The 27,818-nt window shown below is 43.0% G+C and overlaps 1 non-coding gene and 5 pseudogenes across 1 annotated transcript; all 6 read left to right on the top strand.

Moving 5' to 3' along the window:
- The first annotated feature begins 12,229 nt into the window (after positions 1-12,229).
- Positions 12,230-12,348, top strand: LOC149245077 (5S ribosomal RNA; annotated as a pseudogene).
- A 210-nt stretch (positions 12,349-12,558) lies between these two features.
- On the top strand, positions 12,559-12,677 carry LOC149245076 (5S ribosomal RNA; annotated as a pseudogene).
- A 1,669-nt stretch (positions 12,678-14,346) lies between these two features.
- LOC149245075 (5S ribosomal RNA) lies at positions 14,347-14,465 on the top strand (annotated as a pseudogene).
- A 583-nt stretch (positions 14,466-15,048) lies between these two features.
- Positions 15,049-15,167, top strand: LOC149245074 (5S ribosomal RNA). Its single transcript, XR_016267495.1, has one exon. It is a non-coding gene; the product is annotated as a 5S ribosomal RNA (ribosomal RNA).
- A 222-nt stretch (positions 15,168-15,389) lies between these two features.
- LOC149245073 (5S ribosomal RNA) lies at positions 15,390-15,508 on the top strand (annotated as a pseudogene).
- A 210-nt stretch (positions 15,509-15,718) lies between these two features.
- Positions 15,719-15,847, top strand: LOC149245072 (5S ribosomal RNA; annotated as a pseudogene).
- Positions 15,848-27,818: the final 11,971 nt, after the last annotated feature.

The raw sequence follows: 27,818 nt of genomic DNA, 5'->3' as shown, positions 1-27,818 counted from the left end.
ACCTAGCCTAAGATCAGTTGCAAATTTAGTCATCTCGAGCCTTATCGATTACCTTTTGCCGAGATCGACCCGGAGAGAGCCCTCTCCTGTCCTCGTAGGGCTAGCGACGAGGCTGAGCGTGGTTTGATGTGGACCTAGAACCTTGTCTTTTCAGCCTGAGGCAAATCTAGGCTATAACAGATGGAAGTTTTGTTTCTCTTAGCCTTTCACCACCTACAAGGTTGACACCACAATGGAAGAAAAAAGAGAAAAAGGGCTTTGTTACAATTGTCATAAGTGTGTTGAGAAGAAATTAATTTACATAGATGGGTAAGAGGATCAAAAGAAGAGGATATACACTAGGAACCAATCCCAGAGAAAGAAGAAACTAATCTAACCATATATTTTAATGCATTGACAGGAATTACCACTTCTCAAACTCTCAAGATAGAAGGGCATATCATGAATAAAAAGGTAATAGTGTTGATTGATTCGGGTAGTACACATAATTTTATTCATTGTAAGATAGCCAAGCAATTGAATTGCTTCCTATATCCATCGCCAAAGTGTCAAATAATGGTTGCAAATGGAGGAAACATAAATTGCTCCGGAAAGTGTCATAATATCAATCTATCCATAGGAGAATATGTCTTGAATAGGCAAATGCTTTCCATTCCAACGAGTGGTGCAGATGTTGTACTAGGAGTCCAATGGCTACAATCTTTGGGTATGATAGCTTTTAATTTTCAAGAATGTTTCTTGAAATTTTTTTTGGGAAGGAAAGGAAGTCGAATTAAGGGGTATCGAAGGGAAACTGGGAAAGATAATCAACTCTAACAGCATGACAAAGCTTCTAAAGAAAGAGCAACGAGGTGTAATTGCACAATTATGTTCACTAGAGGTTCCCACATCGAAATCATCTTTTTCTCTAGATCTCCAAAATGTTTTGGACAATTATTCCAAGGTATTTGAGACTCCCAAAGGCCTCCCACCTATTAGTGATCATAATCATGCTATTCATTTGATTCCCGGAAGTGTTCCCCCAACATCAGGCCTTACAAATATCCATATGCCCAAAAGAGTGAAATTGAATGTATGGGTGCAAAAATACTAGAGGTTGGTATAATTCAACCTATCCAAAATTCTTTCTCTTCTCTAGTGGTATTGGTACACAAGAAGGATGTATCATGGCACATGTGTTCAGATTATAGGGAGCTCAACAAGCTTACTATTAAAGATCAATTTCCCATTCATGTCATTGATGAATTATTGGATGAATTACATGGAGCAATTTACTTCACCAAGTTGGATCTTCGTTCAGGATATCATCAAATCAGAATGAAGACTGAAGACATTCCAAAAACAACATTTAGAACTCATGAGGGTGATTATGAATCTTTGATAATTTATTTTGGCCTTACCAATGCACCTTCTACATTTCAAGGTTTGATGAATTCCATTTTCAAACATTCCTTAGAAAGTTTGTGTTAGTATTTTTTGATGATATACTAATCTACAACAAGTCTTAGAATGATCATGTTCAACATGTTGATACATTGCTCAAACTATTGGAGGATAAACAATTATATGCAAAAAGCTCCAAATGTTTCTTTGGAGTACAAGAGGTGGAATATTTGGGTACTTAGTTAGCTCATAGCTCATCTTATCATCCTCAATCTGATGGGAAAACTGAGATAGTGAACAAATGTTTGGAAGGATATCTTCGTTGCTTTGTATCTGATAAACAGACACAATGGGTCAAGTGGTTGCCTCTGCCTGAATGGTAGTATAACACTTCCTTTCATATTGCAGCAAAAATGACCCCATTTATGGCACTTTATGGATATAATCCACCATCCATCAAATCATCTTTAAAAGAAAATTCTGAGGTTCAAATAGTGGAAGATCACATCGAGCATCAACAACAAGTTCTCAAATTCTTAAAGGATAACCTCACTTTGGCGCATAATAGAATGAAACAACAAGTAGATCAACATCGCAATGAAAGCATTTTTGATGTAGGTGACTGGTTATTTCTACGACTACATCCATACAAACAAATGTCCCTCAAGCAAGCTAAGAAGGATAATAAATTATCACCAAAGTATTATGGTCTGTACAAGGTGTTACAAAAGATTGGTACTATAACATACAAATTGGAGCTTCCTACATCTTCCCGAATGCACCTAGTTTTCCATGTTTCATGCTTAAAGAAGGTTATAGGTGAGGATATCCCAGTTCAAACAATATTGCCAGAATTTGACGAGGAAGGAAAGATCATTATGGAATTGGAAGCAGTCACAAAAATAAGAAATCGACAACTACGAAATCGATCAATTTTAGAGTATCTCGTCAAGTGGAAGAACTTACCCGCTGAAGATTCCACATGGGAGGATGAGAATTTTATATAGAAGCATCCATAACTACTCAAGCGTTGAGGACAACACTTTTTGAAGGAGAGGGGCATGTTAGGTCCCTATGCTACTAGTGTAACCCCTTATTGTTATTAGTGCAACCCCCTTATTGTATTAGTGTGCCCATATAGTCCCCATGTTGTTATTATTATGCCCAATAGAAGCCCACTATTGTTAGTGTTGTGCCCCTACAATATTATTGTTATGTAGGCTTTGATTGTATTAGGACTCCTTAGACTCCTAGATATAGAAAGGAGGTCTTTTCATTTGTATCATCTAAGAATTGCTCATTTTTGTAATGTAAAGGAGGTTACCCCCTTGAAGAGGCTAATTTTTAATACGTTGGTTTATCTTTTCTATCTTTTTGTGAGCTGGTTTCATAATATTGCCGAATTCAGATGTTGGGTTTGATATGACCTCTCCTCCTCCAAGTTCTTCTTTACCCCTTCCCTTTGTACTGTTCTTTTGAATGATTTCTCATTTATGGGGAATGATTGGAGTCATGCATTTCGGTTATCAAGTATGGTTGTGTCGATCACTTTTTTCGAGTACACATTTTGCTAAGATCCCTTATCTGGTCCCCTCCTCGTTTATGTCGACTCCCTCTCATAAAGCCTTTACTCTCTCTAGATCCTTAAGGGACTTTGATTGTGGCTCTTTCCTTTACAACCTTAGGTCTAGATTTATCTTTCAACCATCGGAGGGTTAGGTTTGTGCTTTGGGTCAAATTGGACCCTCTTCTTTGGGGTCTAAATCTTATGGTTGTAAATCTACCATCTCAAAAGAAAAAGACTGACAATTATCCAGTCCTCGGGCACTTAGAGTTGTGAATGCCCAAGGGGTGGTGTATTAATGAAGATCCCCTCATTCAATCACAGGGGGTTGGAAAGCCCTCACAAAAAACTTGATTTAGAAAGGTTGGTTAAGATTGATCAATCAAACCTTATCTTCCTTTAAGAAACTTTGGGTGTTGGTGAATCTGTTTATTTTGCTCTGTAGTCCATGTTTTATGGTTGGAAATTAATTGCATCTAGTGCTAGGGGTCTTTCAGGGGGTAGTTTTTTTGGTTGGATTCAATGTAAAGTGAAGTGAAGGTCGTAAATGTGTGGAGGATTTGCTTGAGCCTAAGGGTTGTTATTTTTTAAGTTGAGTTGGAGGTATCTTTCACTTGTTTAAATCTTTATGGCCCTTGCGAATGCATACTAGGGTTTTGGAATAATTTTTTTGGTTTAAAGTTGTTGGAGTCTAAAATCTTGATTTCAAGGGGGATCTAAATTTTTCTATTGGTGTTGCTAAGTCCCGAGGTCCCAGAGCCAAAATTGACAATCTCTCAGATTATTTCGAAAACAAGATTGCTTCATCAAATCTTATGGATCTTGAACTTGTTAAATTAAAACTAACCTAGTGGAATCATCACACTGGGGAGGAGTGTATTGTCAAGAGGTTGGATAGGTTTTTTATTGTTGATGGTTTGGTGAAGCATCTAAATTTTATCAAACAGTAAGTTGGTTGTGAGGGAATCTCTGATCATGCTCCCATCTTACTATAATTAAAGGGCCACATATCCAGGCATGGATGCCCATTCAAATTCAATTCTTCTTGGATAAAAGAGGAAGATTTTGCCTCTCTACTTGTGACACAGGTAAGTTCCCTCTGTGGACAGAGGCAACCCCTCTAGCCCTAGAGTGGGTCTAGTCATTGCACAGACAATATCAAAGCAAGCTTCCTTAGAAAGTTGGTGTTATGAAGACCTACCTTCAATCCGACGTTCGATGAAGTACTCGTCTTTTTGCTCCATCTCTTCGTTCTTCTAGTCGTTAATACCTAAAAACAACATGTAGAGAAACACCACAAACGCAAATAGAAAACAACCAAACAATCTACTTGAAGAGTCAAGGAACCTCAAGCTATCGACATATAATTTAACACACGATATAGGAAACAAGCTATTGATTTGTATTAATATAAATCAAAATAAACTTACAATCGGGCCTTGACGTCGTAAGCCTCCTTGAAGGGTCCTGTTTGTATGTCTCCGTAAGCATTTACTTGTGAACCATCTCCCAAGGGAACATGTGACTCTCTCTTCTGTCCAACAGGGTTGATACTAGAAAGCTCTCAAGCCAACTCTACTCAAGCATCTCTCAAATCACAACACAAATGAGGCTACTTCGACACTCCAATAACACTCTCTACCTCTAGTCCTCTCTTAGAAACTTGAAACTATCAAATTACATCTAGCTATCATTCCATTACATCCAAGCTAGTTGATGTTATTCATGGAAGAGATATTTATAGGAGGGAGAGGTCCCATAAGAGAAGGAAGGAGGAGCTCATCTGTTAGGGAGGTTGCACAAAAGGTGGAACAACTATCCCAGAGGAGAAAGGTGAGCTCAGCTGACCCAACAACCAGCCCTAGGACTGCCCATGAAGCAATTTCATCTAGAGTTTCGACGAGTTGTTGAAAAACTTGCCAAATCTGGCTCATCGCAGGTGAAACACAGGGACAAAGCGAAGTCTTCGCTAGGGCTAGTGTTAATTTGTCAATCTTCGCGAGGAGGATAACTTCTGACGCACACCGACCCAAAAACTTAGGTAAAAAGGGTCTTCTTCAGGGATAATGGAATGAGACACTCTTCCTGAGATTGCAAGGAAGGTAATGATACATAATTGGCAACATGACACAACACAAATGTCAGTAATATGGACTGGCAGTATCCGAGATTAGGGAATGCAAAGTTGGTGACAAATCACTATGTAACACTACTCAAAGAGGGTTGACATCCTTTTGATCCTCTCCGAGGGCCTCAACGACTCAACAATTTACAGAAAACCTAAAAATACTAAAAATGAAAGTAGTGGAATGGGCGAAAATTAAACGTAGAAAAGAGGAAGGGGAGCTTGTGGAGATTGAAGGTGCAATTCTTGAACCTTTTGATTCAAAGGGTGGGATTTTTTTGAATGAAGCATATAGGGAAAATATCTTCCATTTGGAAGCTAGAAAAAAGGCCATTCTAGAGGATCAGGAGGCTACCTGGAGGTTAAGTCATGCTCTATGGCTCGAAAGTAAGGATGAAAACACATACAAAAACCAGGCTTACGCTAAGGGCAGGAATTTTGCAAACTCAATATGGAACCTTCAGGATGTGAATGGTAGGGAGGCCTGAAATTTTGAGGGTCTTGCCTCTACGACAGGAGATCACTTTCAGACTCTCTTTCAAGAGCCTCTAGGATAAATATAACATAAGTAATTACAGTGGCTCAATTTTTTCCCAGTTTTGTAAATGAGGAAGTCAATGTGATTTGAAGGAGGTCTCTCAAGAAGGTTTGAAACATGTGTTGGCCAAATTTAAAAAGACAAAAGCTCAGGGCCTGACGGGTAGGGTATGAAATTTTTTGTGGGTTTCTTTGGTTTCACTGGGATTGATCTACTTGAAGTGGTAAATGAGTCTAGAAGGAAAGGGAAAATTTTGAAGTCTTTCAACTTGACCTTTATTTCCCTCATCCCTAAAGTTGATAATACTTCTACTTTTGAGGATTTCCACCCAATCTCTATATGCAATTATGTCTTGTCTCAAGCTTTTTCTAAAGAGAAATTTGACTTTATGGAAGGCAGACAGATCCATGAAGCCATTGGGGTGGCTCAGAAGGGTCTCCAAAATATCAAAACCCTTAGAATAAAAGGTGTCATCGTTAAAATTGATTCATCCAAAGCATGTGGGTGAGTTTGTTGGTTGTATATTAGGTTGTTGTTGACTCGTCTTGGTTTCGGTGTCTTTTTCATCAACTAGATCATCTGTTGTCTAAGAATGGTTTATTTTGTTGTATTAAGGAATAAGGTTGCATCCCCTTTCTTTCATGCACAATGTGGTCTGAGGTAAGGTTTCCCTATGTCTCCCTTGTTGTTTCTTCTAGTCTTTGAATGTTTAAGCCTCGTGATTTCAAATGCAAAATGGGGGGGGGGGTCTTTCAGGGTGTTATTATTACAAAAACCTTGCAATCACTCATTTATTATTTGTCGGCGATATTTTAATATTTTGTAATGGCTATGCTTGTGATGTGGAGACTCTTACTGAAATAATTAATATGTTTGAGGTGGAGACTGGGATGCTTGCCAATATTCAAAATTCAATTATTATGCTCAAAATCTGGATGTTCTGCAACTTCAACATCTCAGCAGGACTTTCCCATATCATGTTGTTGATCTGGCAGTGAGTATGAAATATTTATGTTTCCATTTAAAACCAAATTGCTACAAAAAAGAAGACTGGATGTGGATAATTCAAAAGATTGAGAAAATATTAAAATGTTGGTGCTTCAGGTGGTTATCTTGTGCGGGAAGGTTGGTCTTGGTAAAGTCAATTCTTGAGGAAATTCCTATTTATTGGATGTCTGTGGCCTAGATTCCCAAGGGAAACTTAGAAAAAATGAGACGTTTATGTTTTAAATTCTTGTGGGTTAGGACTCTGGACCAATTTGTTCTCCCATGGGTGAACTTGAATTGAATTGCCTTACCAAAGCTTCTTAGTGGGTGGGAACTTAAGAACATTTTCATGCTTTCTAAAGTCCTTCTTGCTAAGTGTGGATGTAGGCTTCACTCTAAAGCAAGTCTTTTGACTTCTATTTTAACTTAGAAATATATTCATCTATACTCAATTGATGACTGAATTCGATTTTCGGAAATGCCTCGGGCAAACAATTCTTTGATTTGTCATGTTATGTTGAATTATTTTAATCTCGTTGCTTTGGATTTGGCATGGAAGGTCATAAATGGCGTTAGGGTGAGGTTGGGGCAGGATCCTGGCCTGGAAGTGGTCATAAACATTGCCTTCCTCATGCATTGGTGGATATGTTATGTGACAATGATTTCTTTTGTTTAGCTCACATTTCTAATAATGACATTACTAGTATTTAGCGGCAAGGTTGGCTGGAGGCAGATGATAGGAACATTGGTCAAGAGTTTAAAGAGAGTTGGCAGCGATATTTAGAGGCACTGGGAATAAATCATATTCACATTTTCGGGGAGGAGGATGTGAAGGTGTGGGCCATAACTCGTGATGGTGTCTACACCCCAAAGTTGAGATACATTCAGTTGAATGTGGAAGTGAAGATCAATGTTTAGCTATGGTGGTGGAAAGGGATATGGAAGGTTAAAATCCTAGCAAAGTCTCACTTGTTCATGTGGTGTATCTTGACAAAAAGGGTCCCTACTATTGATTTTCTAGTTGCAAACAAGACTAGAACTTTTAAAATTGATAACTACTTCCAATGATACAATTTGACTTCTTTAAAGCATTCTAATCATTAAATAGTTATACTTGAAAATTTCAACCATTAATTTGAGTAGAGCAATAGAGATCACAGTAAAAACAATGAAATAAGAGACACCAAAATTTCTTGGGATAAAAACCCACAAGGGGGAAAATGGGTAATCTTTCCTTATGAGAGAGAATTCAATTCATCAATTGTACATCAAAATATTCCAGTCAAAATGTCAATCTTTGACCTCAATAATTGCCAAGTCAGAACCAATCATAAGAAATAAAGTCAACAAATTGCTAAGAGTAAAAGTCTGGTCAAGATAGTCGAATTTATGCCTGAGGCGGTTGTTCAAAGGGGATGAAATTTGACTTGCAATTCGATAGTCACAATTTTGGTCAAATTTCAGTAGTTGACTTGTGGTCAACTCTCGGTAAACACCCATAATGGAGAAAAAACTCTTGTCAAAGACAGTCAACAAACCATAGAAACTTCGGCCTTCAAACTTCAATCAATAGCTCGGTCAAACAAGAGATAAACGAATCAAGTCAACGTTGGTGAACAATAGTCAAATGAGCTGGTCAATGCATAAATCAATGCTCTTCTTCTTCTTCGCACGTGTGAATAGATCTCCTTGTGATTGGTCAAATGAGTGAGTGATGATGTGATGCCAAATGAGGTTAATGAATTTCAATATATATGTGAGTCAAGCGAAGGGTTTTAACCTTGGGGTCAAACCCCTTCAAGTGGTGGGTCCAACTTGTCTATTTGAGATCAACTTGGACAATTGTAAAATAATTAATTTCTTATTCAATTTTGACCATGAAAATATCGACCAAAGCTACCATTTTCCAATACCTACTTGGGATTATTTTACAGAATTAACACAAAATTGGGCTTGGGTGGTGTCCTTTGTGCAAATTAAACAACAAATCCATTGAACACCTTTTCGTCAAATATCCTTTTGTCTGTTGAATTTAGGATTGATGTCGATCGCTTTTTGGTCAATTATGTGAGTGGCATGGGAATTTTGTCGAGGGTCATTGGAGATCGTGGTTCTAGAGAAGAAGTACCAGATATTTCAAAGCCCCACCCCTTCTCATTTGCTGGGGTGTTTGGCTGGCTTGCAATAAAGAAATATTTCAAGACAAATATTCATATCCGGATAGGTTGGTAGTTGAAGTGTTAGTCATTTTGGACCTTCTTCCACAACAAAGGGTCCCTTTGAGGATCCAGAATGTGGTCCAGGAAGAGCCAGACAAATCCCATCCTCATGGTTATTTTGATGGGGCTAAGTAGGGAGTGGATCATAATTGTGGTGGTGGTTTTATCCTTCACCTTTATGACCAACATAGTTTATATGTCAGTATGGGGCTAGAGCATGGCAAAAATAACTTGGCTAAGATTTTAGCTTGTCGTTCTATGATTGTCTTTGCTATGGATAAGGGATGTGACTATCTGCAAGTTTATGGTGATTCCTTGGTTATAAATTGGGTTAACAAAATTCAACAATGCCATAACATTCATCTAGTTCATATTTTGGAGGATTTAAAAAAGATAAAGATTTTTATCTCACATGTCACATGCACTCATATTTCCAGGGACAAGAATAGAGAGGCGAACATGCTTTCTAAAGAAGGCTTATAGCTAGCTCAGGGTCTTTGGGACATCAAGGAGAGACTGAATGGAACCCATTATAGTTATTTTCATATACCTTTTATGGATGATCAATTTTTGCAGCTTTGATTTCATGATCCTTTAATTTTCTCTTGTATCAGTTTTTTTGGATGGTTATCTTATTAGACTCTGTTTTCATTTTGTGATCATGTATATATTATCAATGCCTTATGGGTTGGGTTTTTTGTACTATTCTTAGATGGACAGTTTTTGTCACATTTTTTGTTGTTGTTATTAATCAACTTATGGTTTGATGCATCTCATGGGATTTTAGACTGGCCAAAATCTACCATCTATTTTGATGTATTCTCTAGAGTCTCTCAAGGATCTGTTTCAATACTTAGTAATGCGCCTTTTATAAAAGCATATATGCAAAATGTAATTTTGTTTATTATGCCTAAAAAAGGTTATGGTATTTTTCATAGGAAAGAGATGTTACAAAATTAAATTAAATTAAAATATTTATAAACATATTTTGATTGTGAAATGAGTTATGGTTTTTGGGCATGTGGTATTGATAGGCCATGATATTGTAACAAAGTTTATTTAAAGTTAATAATATCCATGGTAAAGTGGGGGTGAATATAATGGTTAATAATCTTGTTATATTATAAGTATTAAGTTTTTATGGGATTATTAATTACGTATAAATATGGTCATAGAATCATTATTTTAATTTATATGGTAAAATTGATCTTAAATTATAGTTACTATTTATATGTTATTTATTTTAATGTGATATGTATATTATGATTTTCTTTTATATTAAAAAATGTTCATAATTTTATTAACAAAAACAAAATTATAATAAAGTGATGTTTTGTTGTTGTTGATTGAGCCAACATTTAAATGTTATGGATACTACAACATCTCCCCTATATGGGACTCTCTATTACTTTTAGCCTTTTATTATTTTTTAATTAAGCCGACATGTAAATGTTTACAAACAAACATTTACACCACCCCCATATTGGGTTATAGAGCGTCTCTCGGTGTAGGTTTATTGTTTTGTTGGTTTAGTTTGAGTGGTTGGAATAATGGTTTGTCATTTTCTTTATTGAATTTTAATTTCTATGAGGGATGTGTTGGCTTGTTGTGATCAGACTCAAAGAGTAAGTGACCATTGACATAGAGCTCCCCTTGTAGCCTTCATAACATCTTGACTCTTTCTAAGTTTTAAGTGATTGGTATATCTAATTTGCGGGCTATTGGATATACTCCTTGTGTTATGGTGGTAGCTGGTAGTTTTGATCTTGGGCGCCATCGTCCAATAAGTTATTGATTCACCCTGATTAAAATAAATCAATAAATCATGTTTATTGTAATAAAAAGGGTTAATTTTATAATTTAGTATGATATGGATGTTGTCATGTACGCTAATCATGTTATTTATATCATTTTTTAAAATATAATTATTCTAATAAATACTGATGATAATAATATACGATAACTAAATATAAATATAAGTGGCTAGATTTTTGTGATACTAAGAAGGTGGAGATAATTTTATAGTTATTTTTATTATTATCAAGGGTGGGAGTGATAGAAGAGGAGTTAGTTGATTTCACTAAAGGTCCCCTTGAAGGTTATCAAATCTATAGTAATCCAAAGGTAAATGATGTAGTGAATACTCCTTCAAGAGGTGTAAGTGTTCAATGGTCCACCCTCCCTCATAAAGATCCCCTTGGAACTTCAAGGTTGGGTGTAAATTTGGGGTTTTTAAATAGGGAGAATGCATTTTCCAAAGTTATCAACAAACTTGACAGGAATGGCCAATGTTTGTACATGCTTAGGCGTATTGGATTGGTGATGTAGTTGAGGCCCGAGGTGAAAGACTAGGGTATTATGGTGGTCGGAAATTGATGGCAATAAAAGGAGGACTTTGATTTAAGAGAAATGCATTGCCTCTTTCAAAGATTTCTTTGGAGAATAACCCCTTAGAACTGCCTTTATGCTTTGGCTCTAAAGCATCAACTTTTATAAATGATGGTTTAGGGCTAGATTTCATTGGATAAACAATTGGGAATTCAAAATTGTGTGGTTTTGAAACTTTTCCACTAAGAGAAGGCATGGTTAGGGTTTTTTTGGAGGAAGCCACATTATGCCAATTCAAAATTAGGTGGAGAAGTTGGTGGGAGAGTGTATCATCAAGGGTTGGAAAAAGAATAAAATTTATTAAATAGAAGTTGTTGGCATTGATGTTGTGATGAGTTTGTTTGGTTGGCATTGATGTCAACCTATTAGCATGGTGTTGGAGGTTGCATTAATGTTGTGATGAGGTGATAGTTGAGGAGTGATACAGTGGGTGATGGTTGGCATTGATGTCAACTTGGACTTGGAGATGGTATGAACATGCTTGATTGCTTGATGGTACATGATTTCTATGGAAAATGTTTATGTTGCAAATGCGTTGATCGTTTTGTTGGTTTGTTGATCAACTAGGTCTCCATGTAGATGATGCTTGTGTTGTGATGACCTTGATTGTTGGATGATGTTTGTGGTGTTTCTCTGGAGATAACCTTGACCTCGATGCTCATGATGATGTTTAAAGGTGTTGTAGAGGTTGTCATGATGTATCAAGTTTCCTTCTATAATTGAGATTCATGTGTGATGCCACTTCATATAGTTTCTGCACTCATATGTTGGTCCTTGCACTTATGGTGACTACTTCATGTATAATCTCATTTAGGAGGTTGCGAGATGGTTTTAAGACTTGTAAAGGGCTAGACAAGCTTTATATATGCAAGAGATGTTGAGCAACAAGTTGGAGGTAGTTTTGAGTTGAAGATACTATGATTTTCCTTCATCCTCTGCCCAGTCACATGCATGATGGGTCAAGGGAGTGATTTTAGGTCCTAGTTGTTGGCAGAGCAACCTATGGGAGGGCGCGAGATCCTAGTGGGTGTGATGATACCAACGTTAATGCACTGGATCCCATCAGAACTCCATAGTTAAGCGCACTTGGGCTAGAGTAGTACTGAGATGGGTGACCTCCCAGGAAGTCCTAGTGTTGCACCCTCTCCCCCTTTTTTCATGCGATGCTCATTGAACCTCAGGGGGAGGGGACGCGATCATGCCAGCGTTAAATGCAATGGATGCCATCAATAGTTAAGCATGGTCGGGCTAGGGTAGTACTAGGATGGGTGGCCTCCCGGGAAGTCCTAGTTCTGCACCCTCCCCCTTTCCTGCGCTGTGCTCGTTGAAGAGGGGGAGGGCGCGAGATCCTTGTGGGTGTGATCATACCAACCTTAATGCACCGGATCACATCAGAACTCCGCAGTTAAGCGCGCTTGGGCTATGGTAGTACTGGGATGGGTAACCTCCCGAGAAGTCATAGTGTTGCACCCTCCCCCCCTTTTCTTCGTGTGGCGAGGCGGTCCACGCGGATTCATCGAAACGTTGATGCCAAAGAGATTGTGTGTGATTAACCAGGAAGAGCCTCTTCTCTGGCCATGATGAATCACAAAGGTTCAAGTTCAGAAGCGAGATGCTAATTTATCATCCTAGTTGGAAGTCACAGCGGGGATTCTACGGGAAACATAGGTGACATGTTGTGAGAGCGGAAGATGAATTGGGGACTTTTCATGTCATTGCAACAAACACGTCATGAGGAAAGTAGGTTAGAGGTTCAAGTTTGGTGGCAGACTTATATGGTGGGGCGGTCCCGGGTGTGGGCGCCCTCACCATGGCCGACGTGGTAAAATAGCCAAAAAGCCAAAGGATGGGTCGGCTGGGCCATGGGCCGATGCCCCCATATTGGTGAAGTTGGTGTATAAGTAGCGTGGGCGAGTTGGAGGAAAAGAATCCAAGGTAAGTGCAAAGATCTTCAAGTGAGAAGTCAAGGGTGAGATCTAAAACGTTAGGCGGAGGTGCAAGCGGAGCTAGGGGCCGAAGCACCCTAGCTGCAGAACTGTGAAATTATGTTCGGTGGGTGGCCGCAGGGCGTAGTGACACGGGAAATGACAGGTTTGGGTGGTAGGTCGGGCCAAGCTGAACAATCAGGGCGTGGGTCAGTCGCAAGTCGGGCTGAGTAGAACGGTCAGGGTGTGGGTCGGTCGCAGGTTAGGTGGGCGCACACAGGGGCGCTAGGTAAGGCCGCGAGTCAGTGTGCCGGGCGGGCAAGTTCGGGCGAAGGCGAGCTCGGGCGAGGGCGCCTGTGGGCCGACGAGTTGTGTGGGTGTGCGATGACTCGTGCCAAATGGGCAACTTGGGTGGATGCGCCCCGGGCAAGGTGAAATGACGAAGGCGAGCAAGTTGTGACTCGGCTAGTTGGTGAGTTGGGTGGACGCGCCCTGTGCAGGATGAAACGACAAAGGGCGCGCACGTTGTGACTTGGCTGGTTGGCGAATCGTGTTGAACGAGCACCTGTGTTGGGTAAACGGTGCGACGACGAGCTAGGGGTGCCAGGTGGGCGAGTTGAACGGTGAGTTTGGTTAGTCGGTTGGCCGAACGGTGGGTGCGTGTGGAGGCGACAAGGCGAGCTGGGGCATCGGTGAACGAAAGATTCGTGTGACTATTTCGTGCGACAAGTAAACGAAGGGTTGGCAAGGCAGCCCGAGAGGCGCCTTTGTCCGGTGAAAGGCCAAAGCTGCACAATGGTGCAGTGTTGGTGTAAAATTTGCAGGCTAAGTGTAAATTTGTAAAAAGTGAAAGATTATCATTATTTCGGGCAAACTCATATTTGTAGGGATTTGCCCCTCCCAAGTTATATCCGTTGTGCACTTGTGTTAAATGATGATAATGTGTTTATGAGTTAATGTGAATGTTTCTGCTGTGTTAATAAAAGTTGTACTTAGCAGCTGAAAAATAAACCATGTACAGAAGTAGGCATAGTCCACAATCGCAAGTATTGTTAAAAAGAAAGTGGTTGGTGGTGCTGCACCCCCGATTGTGTGGTTGGAAGAGTATCGCCGGGGTAGGGGCGTGACAAGTGACCTCCCGGGAAGTTCTAATGTTGCACCCTCCCTCTTTTCCTGCGCGGTGCTCGTTGAAGTGGGGGAGGGCACGAGATCCTTGCGGGTGTGATCATACCAGCGTTAATGCACCGGATCCCATTAGAACTCTGCAGTTAAGCACGCTTATGCTAGAGTAGTAATGAGATGGGTGACCACCCGGGAAGTCCCAGTGTTGCACACTCCCCCACTTTCTTCTCATGGCAAGGTGGTCCATGCAAATTCATTGAAACGTTGATGCCAAAGAGATCATGTGCAATTAACCTGGAAGAGCCTCTTCTCTTGCCGTGATGAATCACAAAGGTTCGAGTTCAGAAACGAGACGCCAGTTTATCATCCTAGTTGGGAGTCACAACGGGGATTCTAGGGGCAATAGAGGTGACGTATTGTGAGAGTGGAAGATGAACCGGGGACTATTCACATCATTGTAGCGAACACGTCATGAGGAAAGTAGGTTAGAGGTTCAAGTCATACGCTCTCTCTTTTTATGAATTCAGATTTTGGAAAAAATGCATGGATCATCAACAGAAATCCCGGCGAGCTCTACACAGCGTTGTCAGTGGCCGCGGAACTTACGCCTTCTTCTCCGCCGTCCGGATGGCCCTGCGGGGGCCGAGGGCGGTGTCGAGTCGGGTAATGCGCTGCGCCGGGGGAAGGGGAGCAAACACCGTGTCGAGCCACTTCGGATTGAGGGTCGTGGATGGGCTGTGAGCATACCTATGGCTCACGGGTCTCCGTTGAAGAGCGGGAGGGGGCGAGATCCTTGCGGGTGCGATCATACCAGCGTTAATGCACCGGATCCCATCAGAACTCCGCAGTTAAGCACGCTTGGGCTAGAGTAGTACTGGGATGGGTGACCTCCCGGTAAGTCCTAGTGTTGCAGCCTCTCCCCCTTTTTCCCGTGCGGTGCCCGTTGAACCTCAGGGGGAGGGGGCACGATCATACCATCGTTAAATGCACCGGATCCCACTGGATCCCATTAGCAGTTAAGCACGCTAGGGCTAGGGTAGCACTGGGATGGGTGAACTCCCAGGAAGTCCTAGTTCTGCACCCTCCCCCTTTCCCGACATGGTGCCCGTTGAAGAGGGCGAGGGCGTGAGGTCCTTTCAGGTGCGATCATACCAACGTTAATGCACTGGATTCCAACAGAACTCCACAGTTAAGCGCGCTTGGGCTAGAGTATTACTAGGATGGGTGACCTCCAGGGAAGTCCTAGTGTTGCACCCTCGCCCCTTTTCTCGTGTGGTGCCCGTTGAACTTCAGGGGGAGGGGGCTTAATCATACTAGTGTTAAACGCACAGGATCCCATCGGCAGTTAAGCATGTTTGGGCTAGGGTAGCACTGGGATGGGTGACCTCCCAGGAAGTCCTAGTGCTGCACCCTCCCCCTTTCCCTGCGCGGTGCACGTTGAAGAGGGGGAGGGCGCGAGATCCTTGCGGGTGTGATTATACCAGCGTTAATGCACTGGAACGCATCGGATCCCATCAGAACCCAGCAGTTAAGCGCGCTTGGGCTAGAGTAGTACTGGGATGGATGACCTCCCGGGAAGTCCCAGTGTTGCACCCTCCTCCACTTTTCTTTGCGTGGCAAGGCGCTCCACGCAGATTCATCGAAATGTTGACGCCAAAGAGATCATGTGCGATTAACCCGAAAGAGCCTCTTCTCTAGCCATGATGAATCACAGAGGTTCGAGATCAGAAACGAGATGCCAGTTTATCATCCTAGTTGGGAGTCACAGCGGGGATTCTAGGGGCAACAGAGGTGACGTATTGTGAGAGTGGAAGATGAACCGGGGGCTATTCATGTCATTGCAATGAAGACATCATGAGGAAAGTATGTTAGAGGTTCAAGTCATACGCTGTCTCTTTTTATGAATTCGGACTTTGGAAAAATGCATGGATCATCAACGGAAAGCCTGATGAGCTCTACGTAGCGTCGTCGGTGGCTGCGGAACTTATACCTCTTCTCTGCCATTTGGGTGGCCCTGTGGGGGTGTTACACAGTAATTTGTCACTATCTTCACTCCAGTCTTCCTACTGTGCCATGTGTCCAAGTCAACACATGCTCATATTAGACAAATGCTTTCTGATGTTGCCAAATGACCCACTTTTCCTAAAGTTATCTGCCTCATCGCATCTGTTGGCTAAATAAAAGTGTTGAAGGGCACTCCTAAACAGTCCAGAAGCGCTGCCATCGTGGAAGAACACCTGATTCCTGTAATGGTTTGATTCTATGTGCCAGCGCGAGGTCGCTTGTAATCTTTAGCGATGACCTGACTAGCTACGTTATTCAATAGCGATGTAAGCGCTATAGATTAGTTATGTACCCGTGATGATCCAGATTGGGCGAATTTGGTCCAACAGTCGGCCTTCTAGATGACTCCAGGCCTGGTTGTTGGCATAGTTTGTATTGCCCTCCTTTCTTTGGCGTGGCTGTTCCATCATTTGTGCTACCTTCCTTGGAGATAAGCTCACTCTTCCACCTTTCATGGAGACTCCTTCTCCTATTTAAACTCTCACCATTGCTATGCACTGCTAGTTTTTGGATAGTTTCTGATAGTTGGCTAGTGGAGCGGTGCTGTTAGTGTTTGTGAGTTTGCTAGATAGCTGGTGTGAGTGTGACAAGTGTGGGATTGTTGATAGCTTGTGGAAGGTTGTTGATCTTGTGTAAAACTTATGAGTGAGAGAGACTTGCATGTTGGGAGATCCATCTTCAAAGAGTGAATGCTTGAGGAACATGCTGGCTGGATCCCTCTAAGAAGGCTTGTGATGTGAAGACTTTGGTTGTAAGCTTACTCTTATTTCATTATTAATGCAATCAATAATGTTTTCCTATGTCTTGTATGTAATGTACTTGATAGCTCATTACTTCTTGACTTTGTGAGTAAATAGATCATTGTTGTTCCGGTTACGTGCTTTGTTGTATTTCCTTTGCATTGTTTCAGGTTGATCACTCGTTTAGGAGAAGGAAGCTGGAGCAGCGCAACAAAACTCCATCGACAACTGGTTGAGGTAGGCCTCCAACTATGACTGTTTAAGGAAAGTTATTATTGATTTGTCCTCGTTTGTGACTAGACCCACTCTAGGGCTAGAGGGGTTGCCTCTGTCCGCAGAGGGAACACTTTCCTGCATCACAAATTGGCGACTGCGTTGGGGAGCTTTGGCCTTTGTTCTTTTCTTGTTTACTCTTGTCTTGATTTTTTGATTTGGTCTCTTTTGAAGTTTTGGGGATTAGTTATCAGTCTTCTGAGTTTCCTGGCCTGATCTGGGAAATGCCCTTATTTGATTGAAGGATTGACTGTTTTTGATTTGGGAGTTTTGGTTCGCCTGTTATTGTTTTGAACATCATCGTGGCTTTAAATTTAACAGTCGCACTGTCATTGCGTCCACCCTTTTGTAATATCCTGTTCATCGCGTAATTACACCTCACAGTTGCGACGGTTCTGAAAATCAGACCATCGCGGAAAAGTCGTGTACTTCAATGCTAACATCGCTTTGTTGCTGCGGCGTGTTCTTTATCAGCGCTTGTTGCTTGTGTATTACCCGCGCTGATTGCTGTAGAATTGATTTTCTCAATTCTGTCTCCTGAGTCCATCAGTCCTGCTAGTCCCTTGCTTTTCTCACCTGTTTGATAACTTGTTTTTCACTGTTTATAGGTGTTACACAGTAATTTGTCACCGTCCCTGTTACCCCTTCTCCCGCACATTGGAGGACTTATTACGGGACCTGTGAAAAGTGACATAACTTGAAAACACTTGCATTGTATCCCCTTGAGTATGTACTTCATATGCCCTGAAGACACCTTTTGCAAAATACCCATAAAAATAGCCCTTTTTCCATTGGCGTGGTTCCACTGTGTATCACTCGTGCCAATGGGGGAAATCCTCCAAAGAGGGCGCGCCAGCTGGCGCTCTGTCTCAGAGTCGTACTCGCGCTAGCCCAGTTGGGTAAAGTTTTTAAGAAACAAACTTACGAAGGTTCTTCCTAACCCACTCATGAACTGAATCTATATTGAGTTGGGTCAGTTTGGCTTCGAATCTCCATAGGAGGGAAGTAGTTCTCCACCTCTCATGGAAGCTTCTTAGTGATAAAGCAAATCCCTTGAATCTTGTGGATGACCCTAACTCCTTCTCCTCTATCTATAAAAGCTTGTCCTTTTGCCTTTGACAAGTTAGTCTCCAAGTTCCCAATTTCTAAGTCCCAAAGTCTGAAATTTTCCAAGTTCATGCTACAAGGAGCCTTATTCATTCCCATGAGGCTAAATCTTAAGTGAGGAGATTCTTGTCCAAGTAACCAAGGAGAGAGAGGCTTGTTCCCCATTCCCAACAAGCTTTGCAAGGCATGTGTTGCTGATCACCCAGCCAAAGGAGGATTTGACGTCAGAACTATGGTTGTATTCTTCTTTGTTGTTTATCAATAATAGACGACTATCATTATGGTTCCACTCTTATTGTCTTTGTAATGATGATTGAGTTATATCCTTTTTGACTGATATATAGTTGCATCTATTAGATTTTATGCTTGTTTTTGTGTTGTTCTTTGCATGTGCAGGTGTCCGTTCACGAGGATTGTGGGGATTGTGACCAGCCGGAGCAAAGGAACGGGAGCGACGACTCTTCTACAAGTACTAGCGTTGGAATCCAGGTAGGCCATCATCATCGGTCTTTGATTTGCAATTAGGAACCTGCGTGTTAGCGTTGTTTGATTGTTGCTAGAACCCATTTGGACTAGTAGGGATCGCCTCTGTCTGCAGAGGGGATTTACCTCCACAACAATTTGGCGACTTCGCTAGGGAGTTGGCTTTTTGCCTTGTTGTTTGATTTGTAAACTTTAGACGAAGCCTGAAGTATGGCCAGATAGCCTTCGAAACGCTATTGCTCCGCATTAGCAAAGTAGATCAACGCCACTTCAGTCCATCTCCGGTTTGGTTTACGAACTGAACGGCTTGGAACTTGCCTTGTTTCTTGGTTTCTCCTACTTGATTAGCTTTCTGGGTTGAATCCCTGTGTTGCTTCTTGCCCCTTGGTGTACCTGGGTACTGTTGACTTAGCTTTGGCTCGTTTGTTTTTATTTTTCCATAGCAAACTCGGCTGGCGCTGTTTTATAGCGTTACAGTCGCGCCAGTTGGCGCATGTTGCACATTGACAACCCGTGCCAATACCTGAAAGGCGCTAGTTTCAGCCTGACAGTCACGCCAGGCCTGGGAACTTTTGAAGTTTGCTTGGCTGTGAGCCCTCTGAGCTTAGTTTTTGTTCTGGGTACCTTTTTTAGACTACTTGAGTGTGTTGGAGTGTGATTTGACTGGCTTTGATCGTTACCCTTTGGGTGTTTGATTTTTTCTATCAATTTCACATTTCTAGCTCTAGGGCATCTAGTGGCTTTGTGTGTCGAGCCTTCCTCAGGTGTTTTAATCTTCCAGTGGTCCAGTCGATTCTTTGATTACTCCCTTGCACTTGTTTGGTGGTTGTAAATCATTTTATTGCATTATTTGGGTGACTTGCTTTGCTTTCACTTGAATTCCGCTTCGTCTCATTTTGAGCCTAGATTACTCGGCTCATTGGTCTCTTTGGGACTTTTTTTGTTCTTTGGAGGTTTGCTTGGTGACTTAGGGAACTGAATGTGCTTGTATTGAATAGAATTTGTTTCTCAAAGTTTGTTTAATGCACTTTACCATCAATAAAAGAAAAAATCTCTTTTGCTTTGTATTAGTTAATGAGAATTAGAACTTTTCATTTTGATTAGTGATTAGTGATCTTAAAGAAAAGTTTGTTAATTTCCATTAGCTGCATTAGGGAAGTTCTTTGTTGTTTTGTGATCATTTCGTTTGCGTGAAAGCTCTCAAACCCTCTCATAACTAGCATTCATCGAATGAAATGACATATTTTGGCATATAGTTTGCATTTAGGGAATTTTGAGAGATTACATACGGTAAGGCCTGAAAACTGAAACCTAATACAAGATCAACTTTAAAATGAACTGAATGAATCTAACAACGCATTGGAACAAAACGCACACTTTTTAGAGGTCTAGACTAGAGACATGCTCCGGCGTCATTAAACCTAGTCACTTTTGTTTCACTCAAGGTTGGGTGATTCCTCCTTCCGTGATGCAATAGTGGTCTAGCACGGATTTGAGCTCCCACGTACCGTAGAGTATATGGGGAGACCCCACTAGGTTATCATCCTTTATCCATAGGAAGCCGTGTCTGTCGCCTTACAAGCCGTAACGCACCGAACACAACATTCAGGAAGATTGACTGCCGTACAGAAAGTCCTTGGTTTTCATATGACTGCCAAGGTGTATATGCAGTTTTACGGATTTGTTTGGTAAACCCTTTTGCCTAGCTCTCTAGAGTAGTCACTTTCATTCCTTTCCGGACTCCCTAAAAGAAAAGGTCCATCTGGCACTTGTCACTTCAGGCTCATTAAGCATTCGAAGGCGACTAGAGTCATCTTTTTGTCCTTTTCTCGACTCTTAAAAAATGAAAAGGTCAAGTTATGTCCTTGCGTCTTAAAATTTATTCGGCCACGATTCACATTTACCTGGTTAGATCTTGTTTGCGTTAGCTTGAGTAGGGTCCTTTCTCGTTAGTTTGCCTAGGATCTTTTGAAGTAGTGATCCTGGCGGAATCACCGATCCCGTCTCCCGTTCCAAGTGACCAAGGGTCTCCTTCCTCTGTTGCTCCTGAGGTACCGGTTGTGAGTGATACTCTCTCTATTGTTCCGAGTATCTAACCGATTAACTCTAGCGCTCCAGAAGATGATCTCCACGATCTATTTTGGAACCCTATTTGGGAGCCTTACGAAGAGGATATTCCTGTTACTCCTACTGGTGTTTCGGTCCCAATGTCTTCCTCTGACATGGATGACACATCTCCTATAGCGAGTGAGACACCTGTTTTGTCAAGTATCAAAACTCCTATCCCGGCCACATCCCCGGTACCCTCACGCTATAAGGCTTTGAGGGATAATATGGGTTCTAGGAACCCCTCTTCAGGTACCATGTGGGATCACCACATCACTCCCACTACGGGATCTTTTATTCCACAAGTTCACAATACCGTCGTCACTTCAGTCCCGACTGTTCCGACTGTTTGTGTAGCGTATTCAACACCGGTTGTTAGTGTCGTTACGACATCTTCGACTGTAACTACTATTGCTGGTCCATCTCACGGCCCAGTAAATAGTGGCCAGCCGGCACAGACACCCAGAGTTGTTCATCCTGCACTTAGTGCCCCACCTTCTTCTGGTTCCATTCCAGCAGGGGAGGCACATGATCAGTATTCGTATGCCATCCAAAATCCGGGCACGCAAGGTCCAAATCATTATTATGACCCTATCGGGCATCATTTGTATACTTCCTTGCCATCTCAGCCTGCGGTTGAGGTCTCAGTTCCATTAAGCGTCGCTTGGGGTACCACTGGTTATGGTGGTGGCCAAGCGCCCCAAGGACAGCCTTACCAAGGACCATCGTATCAGGGTCAGTCATCTTACACGCAGCCTTCTTATGGGCAGCAGTATTACGGGCAATCCTATCCAGGGCAGCCCAAAGGTCCACAAGGACAACCCTTCCAGGGACAACCTTCGGCCTATGGTGGTCCGTCTTTCACTTATCTTGGGCAACCCTCTGGAAATCTAGGACAACCTTATATACAACAAGGACAACCTGGAGTCCAGCAGGGATACCCTTCCGGTCAACCCTATGGGAATCCAGGACAACCTTATATGCAACAAGGACAACCTAGAATCTAGCAAGGGTACCCTTCTGGGCAGGGTGGTCAGCCTTACGTGCAGCAAGGCCAACCCATTGCCCAGCCTAGTCAACCATCTGGACAAGTTGGTCAACCTCAGGGTCAACCAACTGTCCAGTCTGCTCAGCCATCTGTTCCGCAAGGACAACCCTCGGTTGTACAAGGACAACTTAACACCCAGCAAGCTCAACCTTCTAGGAAAGTGGGTCCATCCCAAACTCAACTAGGGCAACCTTCCGGCCAGGTGGCCCAATCTCCATCCTCTCAAGGACATCCTTCTGGGCCTGCTCAACCGGGCATGCAAATGGTGGTTGCTTCTCAAGCTCAACCCGGTTTTCAGCCCCAGGCTGGGCCCCAGACTCAAACTGGTCTTCAGATGCAAGGTGGGTTTCAATCCCAACCTTCTTACCAAGCGTAGCCTAGTCCCCAGGCTCAGTATGGAGCTCAGCAACCATATGGTTACTAGCAACCCCAGGGGCAAGCTCAGTTGGCCCCGTACCAAAATTATCAACAAATGCAGGTCGCTCCTTATCAGAATTACCAGCAATAGTATGTTGCTCCTACAGGCCAAGTTGGTAATCAATGTGGTGCTGGGGGGCAAATCCAGAGTCAACCGTCCGGTTATGGCTACAACCCCTACGGACAGAACCCTTATGGGCTAGGCCCGTCCGGACAAAGTCCGTGGGGGCAACCACCAACTGGTTAGAACTCTGGTATTACCTCTTATCCACGACCACATATGTCCTTCAATCCTCAGTTACCTTTCTTAGCAACATTGGAACTGCTGGATGTGTCCAAATTGACTAATGATCCTATCCTTCATAATCCATTCTGGCCACCAGTTCCAACCAAGATACTCGGTGATTGTCCCAAATTCGATGGCAAAGCTGGAGAAGACCCTCAAGGCCACGTTATGACTTATCACCTTTGGTGTTTGTCAAATTCGTGGCTTGACGATTCCATCCGGCTCCGCCTCTTCCAAAGGACTCTCACCAGATCGGTTACTAAGTGGTACATTGAGTTGAATTGCAGATCCTTTCAAGATTTCAACTTGTTGGCAATGGCATTTCTAACTCACTTTCAGTTGCCCATTTGGTATGAGACGGGAATGCATCTCCTCACGTCTCTTAAATAGGACACAGCCACGCACATATCCGATCATATACATGAATGGAGACAACGTCGGCTTTTGATCAAGTTCTGGATTCCTGATCAGCTCCTGACTGATTGGTTTATGACCTCCTTTGTCCCTGCAATCGCGCGAGACATTGCTATGGGAGCTTGTGTAACTGAAGAGCAAGCTATCACGCGTGCTCAGTACCTCGACTTAGTTTATTCTCAGTCGGGTACCTTATATGATTATTTTCCTGATGCCCCGAGACCCAGAACATCCTAAGCTCCGCCAAAGCCATCTGTTGACGATGTTATTGGCTCTGTAAATCCGTCTTCGAAGAAATCATCCGCGAACCCTGGGAAGCAAAAATCGAATGCTTCAAGCGAAAACACTTCTCAGGGTGTATCTAATTCCAGAAATACTTCCGAGGTCAACGCCGTCCAGTCCACCATGGCGGATAAAACCTCGAAAGGAAAAAAGAAGGGGAAAGAAAAGGATAAATCTGAGCAACCCAGACAGGACTCCCCTAAACCTCCACCCGAGGAAGGAGCCAAACGTAAACCAAAGTATCCTTGTCTTATCTGTGATGAGGATCACTATACCAAAGACTGCCCAAGGAGGTCCGAAGTTATTCGTTTATTGAAAGGTGCTCCTGGGATTCCTACGGCTCTGAAAGAGCCTTTTCCCTCACATCAAACGCAAATGGTGGCTGACCCATCCTCGTCTTCTTCTCCCTTTGGTTCCCAAGTGTTCATGGTTGGAACGATTCCCGTTCATATTACGACTCGAGCAAAGGAATATCCGTCATCCGCCGGGAAGGAGCCTGAGGTCCCCTCAAGTGCTCCTCCGTCCAGTTCTCGTCCGCTCCATATCGAGAGACCTAGCACTGAGACACCTATTCGACCCCCTCCTAAAGGTGTACTCCGGAGATCATCTTACAACCCTAATGCTCGTGTTGCCCAGCACTACAGCATCATTGAGGACTTAGCTCAGGCTCCATCAGCTATGTCCGCTTTAGAAGTTCTCCAGAACTGCCCCCCCCAGAGGAAGTCCTTGCTATCGGCCATCGGTGGCATCGACCCGGCCGACTCGGATTTGATCACGTTTGATCTTGAGAGCCATGTACCGAGATTGCCTCACCAGATTGCCTTCCTCATTCAGGTCATCATCAATTCGAAAACGATTCATCGTACAGTTATTGATGAAGGCACGTCAACTTGCATTATGTCTGTTGCTTGTTGGAAGGCTATTGGGTCTCCGACTTTGAGTCAGTCTCCAACGACACTGGAAGCCTTTGACGGGAGAGAATCTCACCCTTACGGTATCCTCCAACGATTGCCGATTACTTTGGAAGGGAAGACCATTGAAGTGGAAGTTGAAGTTGTCGATGCTAACCTTACTTACAACCTCCTTTTGGGCCGGAGCTGGACATATGCCATGCGTGCCGTGGCTTCCTCCCTCTTTCGTGTCATTCGTTTCCCTCATTAGGGGAAAATTGTCACGGTAGACTAGCTCTCCTTCTTCGCTTCCTCTTCCGAAGGTAACGTGCATTTTGTGGAGCATACCTCCATTCCCGTAGAGAGTGTGGGAGTTGGGCTTTTTAAAGACCCTGCCCTCATGGGTGTCTTCTCACTCCCACCTCCGAATCTTGCCTCGATCGGATTGATTTCCGCTTGTTCTGATTCCCCATTGCACACTGTCGCTACCCTTGGCCCCTTTGAAAAGGGGGGCATTGATTTTCTAGCCGGTAACCCTCGCTCGGCCGGGGGGCATGGGCAGATCATCGGTGCCGTTGATCATTTTACAAAACAGGCCGAGACAATGCCTACACTACCTAGGCCGGTCACATAGCGATGCAATAGGGTAAGTCACGAAATGGGCTTGACTTAAGTATCATGCGTGCACTCTATTTTTGTACATACGTGTGCTTCTAGAAGGTGTGTTGTGTGTGTGTGCTTTTAAGATTGCATAAAAATAAAATCCATTTCCAAGCATAGTTTGCATATGTGTTGTCATGTGTGCTTTTAAGCTTGCGTAAAAATAAAATATGTGATTAAATACATTTCGCATTGGGTCATTTGTTATGCAACTAATACATTAGATTACATTTGTGTTAGACATCTGCATAGCATATAAAAACATCATCACATGTAAAAGATCAATCCAAAATAGGCATGTATATATATGTGTCGAAATGTTTGCACAACGTGCATCACATAGCTCAAAAAATATACATGTTCGTCTTAATACATCCGGAGACGACATGTCTCTCAAAAAATATGCATGAAAAAACCCTAGATGTCTAATCCCTGTGGTGCTCATGATAGCACGTCACCACATGCACTAGGCGCTTCAAGAGGCGGTGGATATGAGTGGGCACTCCCACTGTATATCTCTGGTACGCCGGTGGGACATCTGCTAGCCGGGCATAGTCTGGAATCCCCCGGGCTAGCCCCTCGAGGTTCTGGATCAACTCTCCTCCCTCGACACCCTATAGCTGAGGGTCAGCTGCAGGTTGGTTTCTCCGCGCAATAGGAGACATGCTAGCTGGATGTTCTGGGCCAACATCTGCATACACATATAACTGTTGTTAGAGCGAACATGTATTAACAAAAAATCATAAAACACAAAATTAAAATGAAGTCATACCTATCTCCTTGTCCCAGTCCTCCCCCTCTGGTAGTGGGAGGTCAGGGTCACCAATGAAGTCTGTCCCCACATACGGCCAGTCCTCCACCACGATCAATTGGCGGCGAAGCCACCCAAAAAACTCTGGTCTGAATGACATCTGCTGACCGCCCCCCCTCTCGGCATCAGTGCCGCCCAACGAGCCAGCCTCGGCTCTCGAGGTGCCAGGTCAGGAACAAGGGCCCCTTGGCCCTAGAAGAGTGGCACACGTTCCAAGAAGAACGCCACCAAGATGGAGCCGTACCTGAACTATTGCAGCTTGCCGCGCTTGGCCTTCGTTAGCTGCCTCTTCATATTGGTCGTCACAGCTGACGCCCAATTGAAGACCGTCGGACTAAGGCACTCTGTCGCCAAGATCAGGTGGTTCTTCGTAGCTTCGTGGGGCGCCTGTGCCCCCGCAGCTCGTGTAATGGTGAATAGTAAAGCTCTGAGTGTCAGGTCCTCAACAGTGGGGATATCCACTTTCGCGCTGCCCGACCCATATCTTGCAGTTGGGCAAACTCGAGCCTTCACCTCTTCCATCTTCTCTCCAGATGGCCTGCTACCAGTCAATCGGGGCACCGGCCCTCGTCGCGACAATCCAGTAAGGAAGTAGACATCAGATACATCTAATTCCAATGTTTGGTCCCGTATTCGGAACACCTGTTCCTGTTCGTCCCATAAGTTAATCAAATACTGCAAGAGCTCTGGCTGAGCTCGTAAATAGGACAGTAGGAAAAATTTCTTGAGCCCACAAGCTCTGAGAGCTTCCATGCAGCCCTCATCTGCTAAAGCCAATTCGTCTACCTGGTCATGCTCCCTTTCCTTCCACTGGATTGCCATTTTGATCGTTTCTCTGCGTTCACAAGGTTAAAAGACTGAATTAGATCCTTGGAAAATTTTAAAAAATGCAGTGAAAATTGCTTTAAATCGTTAAAATTTGAGCAAAAAACCCGCGCGGCCATTGGCGCGACTGTTTCTAAAACAGTCGCACCAATGGGCGCGTGCCCTTAGGGAAAGTTGCCCCATTGGCACTGGTTTGTGCCCGAAACCCGCGCCAGTGGGCGCAACCCTCATTTTAAAATCCGTCCCATAAAGGATGAAAATGCAATTTAAAACAAATTTGAAACGGATGGAAATGGAGTGGAGAAAGAGACCTCTTACCTGACACTGACAGCGCTCCGAATGGTTAATTGGATTTGTCGCAATCGACGCTTGAAGATCGCACACTAAAAGCCCTAATGTCACTCTCCAAAGGTAAAAGTGAAAAGTAATTTCTTGTTTTACCATTTTCACCCATTTTATAACTTTTTGACCCTCAAATAGGTTTTAAAAGTCATTTTATGAATATTTTAATATATATTTGTGTGGCAAAATGGATTTTACACTGGGTTTTTGTGCAGCGACAGGTGTTTGTGCGGCTTAGGCGACGAAACAAGTGGTATTTTATACTTTTTCGAACTTGGTAAACACACGAAAAAGTCACCCTGGCGTCATCTTTCTGATCTTCTCTAACTCGCTAAACGTGAAAAGAACGCCGAGTTGTTCCTCTCGACTCGTTAAATGTAAATGAGAGGCGGTCATCTTTAAACCCTTTTCCAACCGTGTAAAAACGAAAAGATTGTCGGACCCTTGTCGTTTCAGGTTCGTTAACGGTTACGAAGTGACATGGTTTCGATCTCTTTTTTACTTTTTCAAGTCGAAATCACTACTCATGAAAAGTACTCCTCGATCGTAATGGTCGGGCGGTTCTTTCGAGCATTATTTTATACTTTTTCGGGCTCGAGAGACACAACTTTACGAAAAAGGACACCCCTGGAGTTTTCTTTTCTGCTGTCTTTTCAAACTCTCTAACATGAAAAGACCGAGTTCTTCCTTTGTTAGACTCGCTAAAACTTAATGACATCGGATTCCTGTCAAAATGACGCCTTTCAAGCATATGCTATCCCCATCAAGCTTGTCATCAAAAAATAATCGGGGTACTCGCCAGCAATGGTGGGGAAATGG

The sequence above is a fragment of the Pinus tabuliformis genome, chromosome 7, assembly GCF_031772625.1.
Source record: "Pinus tabuliformis cultivar Carrire ecotype Pingquan chromosome 7, CPIR1, whole genome shotgun sequence".
In the NCBI taxonomy this organism is placed as follows: domain Eukaryota; kingdom Viridiplantae; phylum Streptophyta; class Pinopsida; order Pinales; family Pinaceae; genus Pinus; species Pinus tabuliformis.
Note: the sequence above shows the minus strand (reverse complement) of the source record. Positions and strands in the feature narration are given on the sequence as shown.